The following is a 9,589-nucleotide window of genomic DNA, read 5'->3' on the forward strand; positions in this document are numbered from 1 at the left end:
CTCATGCCTGGGAACCTGGGCAGAGCATTGCCCTGGGCTTCTGGGTGCCCTGTCAACATCCTAGCACGGGACTCTGCTGCTTTTTACATAGACCAAGTCACTACCTGTCTCCATCTTCATCCCTGTGCATTCAGTAGGAAAATTCTTCTGCATATTAAACATTTGTAATCTTTCATGAATGCAGCATCCTCTGGTTGCTTTACCACCACTGTGGTTGACCTCTGAAACTGAGAAAACTCTTTCAATTTAGAGTTCGTTTTTTTTTTTTTTTTCCTGACTGGATTTGGTCTTCTTTTAGGATATTTGTAAGCATCTTTTGTACCTGAGGTGCCTTGACTTAGCAGACAAAATGAGCAAATATTTTTGAAGATCAGTATAGAAAAAAAGAGAGTCCTGTTGTCTTTGAATATTGGAGTACTCTTGTCCAGGAGACCTGAGAAGTGATCACTATGCTATTTAATTTTGACTGGTAAATTAAAAAAGACATAGCAATCCCATCAAATGATTAAAAAATTAACATAAACTGAAGTTAGAAATTTTCAGAATCATTTCACTACTGCTTTTTTTTCCCCTCAACCTAATTTCTGTTGGTTGTTTTGAGTATTCTTGATGCAAAATACTTTGTACCCATGTGCAAACAATAATTTTGGGGTTCATTTTTCAAACCAGAGATGTGTTAACCTTTAATAAAAGAGAAACTTTCATTTTTTTTTTGGTTTTGAACAATGTGCCCTTAATATGAAATTCTGACCTTGTAAACTTGTCTTCTGTAACCTGCTCTGTGGGGTTGGTTTTGGTTGTTTCTTTTCTCTCTCTTAGCACTGTATCCTACAACGTAGGAATGCTTAATACCTCTATTATATGGTTCTCTTTAGCACCTGTATCCTTTCAAACCCTGGGGCTGCAGGCAGGAAAAAGGTGGTCTCCTGCTCCCGGACTGACCTTTGCTCCCTTGTCCTGTCATTATTTTGGCAATTCTACCACTATAAGGAAGGGAGGACTGAATCATTTGGACAAATCCTCAGATTTGGAAAGAAGGCTCAAAGTTACAGCTGTAACACTGCGTGAACTTGCCTACAGATGCGTGTCACCTGACCAGTAATTTGAATAATTCCAAGTACTCCAAGCTTCCTTGAGCCAAGAATCCACCCTTTTCAGAGCATCTACTATTTCACACTCGAACCTACAAGGGTGCAGTCAACCAAGTGAGCTACACGGCTTTACAACTGAATAATTCCTCTCCATTTCAATGGAAATCACCTGTGGCCACAGAAGGCAGGACATTTGCATAGCATTTAGTATTTCAGATAGAATATTTTGGCCTTCTGCTGTACTCTCCCTCAACAAAAGGCAACAACAGATAAAAAGACTCCATTTTTCTGGTGTCTGTGGGAGTTCCCTGGATGGTGCATGTCAGCCCTTGTTTCTCACACATGCAACTGATATCCCACTGTAGGAAATTTTTGCCCCATGCAGATTTCCTAAATCTACAGCCCCAGCAGCAGGTCTGTCTCCTGATTAGTCAGTTTATTCCCTAGCTGTTCCTGCTATTATTCAACCCTCCACTATTATAACCTTTACTTTTATGTGATGAGAAAAAGAATTGTTTTTCTTCCTATGTCTAGCAGAAACCCTTGGAATAGCCTCTTTCCTATGAACATCTGTGCCTGGCAGCTGCTGGGCTCTTGCCCTCCTGTGATGGGGCATAGTTAGTTTAAAAGATTGGTGCTGATGTGGTTTTATTAACAGTGGAGGAGTTGTGCATTAACATATGTTTTTTGAGAGACTGTGGTAAGCCTTGATGTGATTATTTCTTTCAGCAGCTCATTTCTTCCTTATCTTTGTGGATTTTTTTTTTTTCCTACTTAAAGAATATTCCCCACAAGCCAGTTCCTGGATAAGAAAGGTGACCCTTACAATGAATGTAGAGACTTTCTTTTCGAAACATTGCACTAAAACACCTGCTGAAATTATTTTTCTACACCTATGTATGGTGTAGATATATCCCACCTCTTCCTGTGAATCCAGTGTTCAGTTGGTTCTGCCAAAAAAACCTGTGACAGCTGTGTCAGGGTGCTGCCTCATGCTGATAAACTTCAGCTTGACAAAGTTACAGGTAACAGAAATAGGTTTTGCAATCAGAAATCAGAGCAAGTATAACCACAAAGCTCTGTGATGTATTGCTCCATTGCAAGTTGTTTTTTTGAATGATGCTGCTGTTGCATTGAACAATAGAGCTTGCAATTGTTGTTTGTCTGTGTAACACTTGTGTGCCTGCAGAGTTAATTTTCAGGTCTTGAGGCTGTTCTGTATGCATCTTGTGCTCATGTAGATTTGCAGTCTTTTACTAGGTTTAGGCAATTAAATCCTAAAAAATAAGTCTTATGCTTAAATGTAAAGGCCAAATCCTAGAATTGTTTTTCAGCTAAAATCAGTAAGGCAAGACCTGTAGCACTCATTCGGTGAAAGATTTGCTTATTTGAGGCTGGATCCAGCTCTGTGTTAGTTATTTTCATTCAGTGGATGTACACTCCTTCCTTTCTTCCTCCCAAAGGAAACCTGACAGCTTGTCTCTTCCAAAGGCTGTGAAATATTGTCAGGTTTCAAAACTAAATGTTTTAGCCTCTCTGACAAAGTCAGTCAAAGGGCAGGCACATTTCTATAGCATTCTCTGAAACCAGCCAGCTCTGCACCAGAGAGAAGCTGCTTTCATGAAATAAAGGCTGCAAAAAGACATATCCCAAAGTGCTGCCTGTGAATGTGCTTTGATGTTGGAGGCTGCACAGGCTGCTCTTCAGCCTTATTCTGCCACTTCCAGAAAAGGAGGAAAAGTGTCAGACCTTGTGAGGCTGCAAGTCTTTTCTTTACAGATTCCCATATTGGTGGTCATTTGTGATGTGATTCTTGGGGTTGAACTGTTCAGGGCCAGGAGTTGGTCTTTTATGATCTTTGTGGGTCCCTTCCAACCCAGGATGTTCTGTGATTCTGTGATTCTCTGGAATCAGACAAGGAACTGTGTTGGGAAGGACCCCGATGTACTTGGCTCTGCCTTGGTTCTGGAGGAATATACTCATCTAGTTTAAATTTTTAGTTTGCTGTTTCTTTAATGAAGGATTTGAATTTGGTAATCAAAAACGCAGGAATTTTCTTTCGAGAGGAAAAAACGAAGCGTGGTCTTTATATGCCTGACATCATTCAGAAGCCTGTATCTAATACAACCATAGAATGGTTTGGGCTGGAAGGGACCTTTAAATGTGATTTAGTTCCATCCTTCTGCTGTGATCAGTGACACCTTCCACTAGGTTGGGTTGCTCGGTGGTGGTGTCTGTTGTGTGTGAACTGTCAGTCCCACGTCTCACAAGAGTCCTTGGCAATTCAGTCCAGGCTTATGGTGATGTGGGGAGAACACACAGAGCATTTAGCTTGTGCTTCTTGGCCTGGGCTGTGGGACCTGGTCAAATCAGGCATGTAGAGCTGTCCTGAGATCAAATCAGTTGAAGGGTTGCAAGTGCTGATATTTTAACCCTTACCTTTGGCCAGCTGTCGCCACTTCATCTATAAACAAATTAACTGTTTCCTGTTATAGGTGTTTTGGGAGTTTTGTTAAGAGACCATATACCCGGGGCTTTCTAGTGCTGTAGTAGTGATAATTTTGGCATGACATAATTTAATCATGCAGCCCTTGGCTGATCTGTTGCATTTTCAGAGCTGTCAAAATAGCACCACTCTGGAGATTCCCTACCTCAGCTGCAATTTTACTTGGTTCACTTGCCCTGCCCTTGCTGCCTTTAAAAGACGAGGTCCAGTATTTCCATTAGCAAGGGGATTTCTGCCAGAAAATATTTTAACTCTGTTGTGGAATGAACAGTTCTTTAAACTTTGAAATTATTTCAAAGTGTTCAAGAGCCTGGGGCAATCATAACTGTTGAGGCTGCAAATGGTCTCCAGCTCTAAGGCATATTTCCTATTATTTGGGAGCACTGCTTGCAATTTTGCAAGATCAGGGTTTTAGTTTTTAAATCATCCCTTGGTGATGACTTTTTTTCTTTTTTTTTTTTGCCTCATTTCTGCTATTAAACCAGTGTGTAAATTTATTCAGCTATACTTTTTTGAGGACCTATTGTACCATGCCTCAATATATTAATGAACTTTCATGTAGCAGAGTCTAGAAACACTGAAAAAGTGTCTGCAAAGCAGATTGTGTGTATTTCTGGTCTGCTTAGAAGCAGGAAGGCGAAATCTTTCAACGGATTGTTTTTCTGAGACTGATAGCCAAATGCTACAGATTTTCAGAGCTCTGCTTTAAATAAAAACTGCTCTAACTGAGGGCATGCTCTTTTGGGTGTTTTGGGATTTTTTTAAGACAGAACTTGATTTTAGAGTTCCATCCACAAGTGTTTGGATTTGTGGTCATTGGAATTGTGAAGGGAACGTGTAGTACTTAGGGAGCATTTTACAGTAAAAATAGATTTATAATGATGTAGTACCTAGAAATAGATAATAAGGGATATAAAGAGTTGGGGTCCTGGAAGTAATAGAGCTGAGTTTATTGTGATACTCCCTCCTGAAGAAATTTACTCACATTGAGGATAAATTCAACGAGTCACGTGGCTAGATTGATGCTGTGTCTCATTTTGTCTGTCATGGTATGTTCTTTGAAAGATCATACATGTTCTTTGTTTCTTCATAGAAAAGGAACTTTGAGCAAATCTAAATAATCCTAGTGATATAAATGTAGCCTAAGACTGCAACAAGATCAAGGACAACAGCAGGGGTGTCATCAACAAGTCTTGCCAGCGTTAACTACTGTGATTGGGAAGTGTTAAGACTGATTTTTAGGGAATTCTGTTATACATGAGATGTTTACAAAGGTTGTCAGAGAACAGCACTTTTCACTAAAGAGAGAGGGGAAAAGTGATATGCATTTTGATAGGGAGTATGTTGTGAAGGAAATATTTCTTTGTCTGTTATCATCAGGGGAAAAAAAAAGATAAAAGAGGTTTTCTAGTGAATTTTGAAAGAGAGCAAACTTGACACCATGATTCATGATCGAATTTTCAGAATACTTGCCCCTCGCTGGTGAGTAGGCATATGTTACATCTTTCTTTTTTCACTTCAGGAGAAAGCTTGATAGGGTTTTATGCACTGAGACAAGAATCACCATAGATTCATATTTAGCAGATGATGAAATGATCTTGTTTTTTCCATTATTCTGATACAGGAGGTTAGCTTTGATATCAAAGTAAGATTTTCCTCCTGTATTCTGTATTTATGTGTCAAGGTCCTTAAATCACAGAGAACAATTTGTGTGCATCAGGAAACGAGAAGCCTTCTTAACCTACATTTGTCTAAACGCGACTATCATTAACCCAAAATTTTACTACAGTTTTGTGAACTTGCTTGCTTGAGCTTTTGTGTGTAAGATGTAAGTGAAAACTTATCTTGGACATGCGCCGAGATAATCAGTTTTTCTGGTGAGTGTTGCAGAAGCATTTAATCCCTAAATTCATGATGGCATTTCCCTTTCCCTTCTTGCAAAGAGGAAAACGTTCACACCTTGGAAGTCGTGATTATTTTATTCAATGTTTCTCTCTAAATAGTCACTGTATGTATATTACTTTTTTTTTAATACATTCTTAGTGCATTTGGAAGTCTTAGCTGTCTAGCAGGGTGTAGGATAGACATGGCAGTGATACAGGGCATGCAGCTGACCAGAGACATTCAGAGTTTTTAATGACCATGTTTAAAGATCCTCCTCTATCTACTATTTGCACTAAGAGCACAGTACAAATGGGCAAGGCCAGTTCAGCAAACTTATGTTCAAGTGCAGTGTAGGTCCTTATTTTTGACCCAAATCCCTGCTAAGCAGAGGAGATGGTGTATTGATGGAGTGTTTTCTGGAGCCCGATGCAAATCTAAGGTCTATATGTGACTATAAATTGTGACCTGGAATATAATTATTGTGAAGCACTAGTCTTCATCTCTATCAGAGTGGCATGGCAAATAGAAATCGTAGAAACTATCTGCCAACTTCTTTCTTACTTCAGGGGAAGCTTTCCTGCTCATCATAATTCTGTATTTGTCATGTTTTCCTGGTACTTTATAAGCTTCTAGCTCCAATCTGTGATCGTTATGGTAATAATATTTTCAAGTCCTAGGGATGCCTACTGGGTGAGAACTGTACTCTGTGCACGCTGAATAATTGTCTTGAGCTGACTTTTATGGGGGATTAGAGCTTGTCTGTGTATTGCTTTGAATTAGTACATTTCTCAGAACATATTTTTGCAGTCAGATACAATCACTGGCAATTCTCCAACATTAACCTGTCACAATTTTTTTATTAATAAAGAGTGTTATTCCATAAACTGTTAATGTGAGCCCCTGAAGGGTGCTGGAAGCTGCTGGCAGTGAGTAAAGGTGTAGAGCCCCAGGAGGGGGTTCCTCTGCTTGGTGTGTGACCCTGAACAAGTCAGTTCAACCAGTGAAGGGTCCCCACAATGGGATGCTGACAGACTGGTTGGGCACAAGGGTCTCAGCTTTCCTGGGGCACTGGCAGACTGATCAAACACTCGGGGTTTGAGGAAATCTCCTCTTTTCACATGACAGAATGACAGAAATTCTGTTTTAGAAAAAGTTGAATGAGTAAAATAAAGTTTTTAATGAAAACCCCGTTTTCCCGTATCAGCCAGCGTGTGAATGAACCCAGTAAATAGCAACAAATAAGCTGATTCATTCATGAAAGGTCATCATCAAGGCAAATAATTATTTAAATACTATAGAAAACCACGTTGAAGTCCCAATAAAGATAAATAGTATTCAAAAATAACCCCTGTAAGTTGTTTTTGGCAGCAGACATTCCTTACAGTGGCTGCAACACCTTTAGAATGGAACTGTTTTAAATAGTGTTGCTTCCACTCCCTGGCCCGAAGCATTAATCATTGGAAAGAACTTCTGGGAGGTGAGGAAAAATTCTCTGTAAGTAGGTTTCATAAAATCCAATTGGTGTTTTGATACCCAGATAAAAACGCTTCCACTTCCTGATAGCCCGAGGGAAAATCAGTATTCTTCACCATATGGAGTAATGAAGTATCTTTTTATGCTGGATTTCTTACTGTAGGAGACATTCTATTTGCAGCAATAATGTGGGAAAGGAAGCAAGTCCTAAACGGAGGCGCAGAGCTTGGAGCAGAGGCAGGTTGACTCTGCTCAGAAACATTTTTCAAGTTGTTAGAAATGGTTCTGAAGGTCCATGGTCCACAGGAAAAAAAAAAAAAAGGTTGTAAAGAGTAATTTGAGATTATCAGGGTGTTAAGACACTGCATTAATCCCTTGGTTTATTCTAATATAGGCAACTGTTTCATAAAGCAAAATAGACTACATCAATCCAAATAAAATATAGTCTGTACAAGTGTCTTCCTGCACTATTTAGTTTCCTTAAACACTTGATTATCAAACATTAATATTATCTCTCGTTCACTGCAAAGCACTTAACAATTTGGTTGCAAAGGAAAACGGGTATTTAGCCTATTTTTGGTTATAATACAGCAATGTAAAAGCATAAAGAAAAGCACCCAAGAAAACATGTAAGGGAAAAGAGAGAGAGAGAGAAAGAGCACTCAAGGTAAAGAGAAAGAAGGAGAGAAGCATCACACACCCAAAGAGTCACCCCTCGGGCCTTCACAAAGTCAGGTGATGAGTTTCTTAGCAGGTCAGATGATGAATTTCCCTTCGGTGAGAAAGTTGCTTTTCTCTGTTCATCATTAAGAGAATTACTGAGATGCTGCTCCTTGCTGATGTCTCTAGGCAGTGACAGGCTGTGCCTGACTGTCCCAGTGTGGTGCTGGGCTCATCTGGTGGCTGGCTGTATTTTGAGCCTGGGATATCAGTCATTCCCTCTCCTACAAGGTGGACTGTGGGCTAGACTAAAAATGATCTTCCTCACCTTCCCCTTGACACGTTTCATGGCTTAATTTGGTGACAAAGTGAGTCCATCCAGCCTGAAATCTTCTGCAGTTGTTTGGAAAAAAGCTAATTCAAATTATTCTTGTTATTAATTGTGTAAGACCAGCGTCAGTGTGGCAGCTGGGTCTTCAATGGGCCCTTTGCCAATGATGAAGTGCACTTTTGGTAGCCTAACCTCTCTCAGATCATGAACTCTCTTCCTTTTTCATGAACCTTTGTTGACTGTACACCAGAGAGCTCTCTTGCCATTACTTTATTTTACAAAAAACATCAAGTTAAAGTTTTTTTTCCCCCCTCCAAACTTCCACCCAAGTAAATTTGCTGGAATGGCCTTTCTTTTCCAGCAGTGCTATAATGGATGTTAGCAGTCCCCAGGACTCCAGGATTGATTATGTGGAATCATCCTATTAAGTTTATCACAGCTCAGCTATACCACTTTTGCAACATTAACCATAAAATCAATATGGAAAAAGCATTTAGATAAATCAGCAGTTGAAAGAATGATGAAGAGATGTTCATTGAAACAGAAATAAGCTTTAAATATACCGAATGTAAAGCAGTCCTTACAGAAATAAGGAGAGTGAGCTTACTTCAAATGAGAAATTAGCCTGGAAGGCAGCAGCTAAAAGGACCTGGGGTAGCAGTGTGCAAGCAACAGATGATGTGCTGCATCAGAACAAGGTGAGATGCTCTGCAGGCAGATGAGTAAGGGAGTAGTAAATACAAGCAAGGAAGTGATTTGTCTTGTCACAGCACGAGCAAGAATGATTATGCTGGTATATGGTGCTGAGCTTTCAGTGGCTTCTCTTAATGTGACCTGCAACTGATGCTCTGAAGGGGGGGGGGAAAGAGGTCTGATGCTTTTGAAGGCAGATGAAAATTCACTGGAATGACAGGAGGATCAAGCTGTTTAATACTTTAAAAACAAAGAGGAAAGAGGAAGTGAAATGTGACAAAACTACACAGAAATCAAACAGGAGGAAAAAGGATAAGCATCAAATAACCCACCTACTCTTTACCAGTCTAGTGGTGCCCAGCAGCTGGAAGCTGAAGTCTGACGAGTTTGTCTTGAAATTGGATTATTTTGTTGTTGTTTTTCCCTCCCTCTCCATTGCAATCCTGGAGCTAATTACTAGGGAAGGTGTAATTCTTTCCATAATCTGACTGTTGTTTTAAATCAAGACTGTCTGTGTTCCTGGAAGAAGTAGTTTTGCAAATGCACATTAGTGGATTCAGTGCAGGAGCAACTGTGTGAAAGACTAAAGCCTTTGGCCTTACAGGAGGTCAGGGTAATGAACTAATATCTCTTCTCAATTTAGCTGTGTGTTCAGGGCTTGCATGACCTTTTCTGTCAAGGCAGCTTCCTGCCCTGCCCCACACTACTCGTGGTTCAGGTGGTTTTTAGAGTACAAGCTGATTAAAGGAATCTATCAACTCTATCAATTTTTTTTTTTTTGGGCTACCTTTTTGCTTGTAGTGACTGAAATGATAAAACTAACTATATATATTCTCTATTTCTCTATTCAAGTGGACAGCACATACACTCATGATTAAACAGTACTGCCCTGCTTGCTGTGGTGCATAATAATTTTACATAGTAGTCCCTACTTGGATTTTTGCACAGTTT

This window comes from Lepidothrix coronata, unplaced genomic scaffold, assembly GCF_001604755.1.
Source record: "Lepidothrix coronata isolate B3197 unplaced genomic scaffold, Lepidothrix_coronata-1.0 Scaffold130, whole genome shotgun sequence".
In the NCBI taxonomy this organism is placed as follows: domain Eukaryota; kingdom Metazoa; phylum Chordata; class Aves; order Passeriformes; family Pipridae; genus Lepidothrix; species Lepidothrix coronata.